A 1,985-nucleotide genomic window follows, 5' to 3' on the forward strand; every position below is an offset into this window, starting at 1 on the left:
CTTGAATTTCTCCTTGTAACAAACTTGAATTGCAGAAGAAGCTTTACAGATCGAAGCTTCTCTCCTTTATGGTTGACGAGTGAGACTGCATCAAAATATCAAACTTTTTCGCATAAGTGAGTAGAGACCAACCGTTTTACCTTATTTGCATCGAAAATCCCTGAATTTGTAAGACGGGTAATCTGGGTCAAGAGAGAAGAAATAACAATGAATATGAATAGTAATGATATGATCAATAAGGGCCAGTACAAAAAAATAGAAAACAGACTTAGTATGAAGCCAACATAAGAATATACCTGATTTTTGAGATCTAAATGGATATCAAATGCTGGATATCAAATGCAGGCTGCAAAACGAAGATGAATAAAAATATTAGTCTTCAAATCTAAATGTTTCAAAATTAAAGCATTGCTCTAATGTCAGGAGAAAAGGATTGTTTATAGAATTTGGCAATGACAGCACGTACCTGAGAAAAAACAAAATCATGGTAAGCATCTTGTAAAGATGGTACAAGAACCACTCGAGTAGCATAACCCATATATTCAGCATAATCTTGTAACTGAATCAAGCAAAAGAATAATGTGAAAGAATGCAAAACGGCTTCCATCCGAGAGTCTAAAAAATTGTAAGACTTTGTAAGTCTAAACCTACTTTGCCCTAACTAAGGCACATTACACAATATGATACTTGTAACAAAAAATCTAAACTTTAAGCAACAGCAGCTATTTAATGATAATAAGAGGATTACCATCAAGCCTTTCAATAGCTTTCTGAGTGTCTTCGCCATACTTGTACCGAACAAATGCAAATCCACGTGAATCTCCAGTCCTAATTCTCACGAAAAACAAAATTAAACTAACAACAAATTTATGGATTAACAACTACCACACCCCTGACAAGAAGATTAAATTAAAACTCATATTATGGATTATAAAGTCAACTTGTTTAGCAGGTCCATGGTAGCCGCAAGCAGCAACAACAACACCCAGCAGCAGGCACGCACGCATCAGCAAGCAGGCGGTAGCACCGTTAACACACTCCATCCAACAGCAATAAAGCACCCAGCAGCAGCAGGCATGCAACAGTAACACACACTCTATCCAGCAGCAACAACACCACACCACACAGCACCACACTCACACACTACCACCTGCACACACTCACACACTACCACCTGCACATACTCTCACATACACCACACTAATACCAACACTTGCCAGCACATAATCACACCACATGCCAGCACCACCACCACACTATGAACAAACCACCACAGTATCAACAAGTTGGTATGGATCCATCTTGTACGAGTGCAAGTCAGTACAAGATTAGATTAAACAAAAAGTTGTTATAAAGTATAATAAGCCCTATCCAATTCTACTACTTGACTAGGCATTTGGTAGAGCGTAGTGAGCAATCCTTGGCCCTTCGGAAGTAGTTAAGTAAGCAACGATACACCAAACAATTAGAATACTCACCAATTTGTTGATCCTGAGTGCTTATGCCTTTTTTTTCGTCGAATGGGCTTGTGTTAGCCTAGCAACAATAAAAAAATCGAGATAGAATAGTTAAATCTCTTTTGTAAATAAATTGAAAGGTTACTCAATCACCTCAAAAAATAAAACACAAAGTCAAAATATCAAGTGATATATGTAGGAGAGACAAATTATAAGTGGTGGACTTATAAACAGCTGCGAGTTTGCGTTGACTACTCTGTCCGCTAGAAAACGTTAACACATGCATGCGGTTCAATTTGCATTAAACAAATAGGCATAACCCAATATATTGAGATCAGACAACTTATCTAGCTTGGTATAAAATGAAAATGAATGTACTAAATCTAAAAATGGAGGGAAAGAAGATACTAATCCATGTTGCCTTAGAAATTCATTGTTGAATCAATATAATTACACTGTGTGGTGTTCCATACCAACTTACCCTTGACTAGCTACCTGGTGGAAATCAGAACTTAAAACTAGTAATTG

General features: G+C 37.1%; 1 long non-coding RNA gene across 1 annotated transcript; it reads right to left on the reverse strand.

Annotated features, from left to right (window-relative positions):
* Window positions 1-335: 335 nt before the first annotated feature.
* LOC147481176 (uncharacterized) lies at window positions 336-1,616 on the reverse strand. Its single transcript, XR_015206152.1, has 3 exons — window positions 1,479-1,616; window positions 749-1,256; window positions 336-559 (listed from the first exon to the last, which is right to left on the reverse strand). It is a non-coding gene; the product is annotated as an uncharacterized LOC147481176 (long non-coding RNA).
* Window positions 1,617-1,985: the final 369 nt, after the last annotated feature.

The sequence above is a fragment of the Coptis chinensis genome, chromosome 8, assembly GCF_015680905.1.
Source record: "Coptis chinensis isolate HL-2020 chromosome 8, ASM1568090v1, whole genome shotgun sequence".
NCBI lineage: Eukaryota > Viridiplantae > Streptophyta > Magnoliopsida > Ranunculales > Ranunculaceae > Coptis > Coptis chinensis.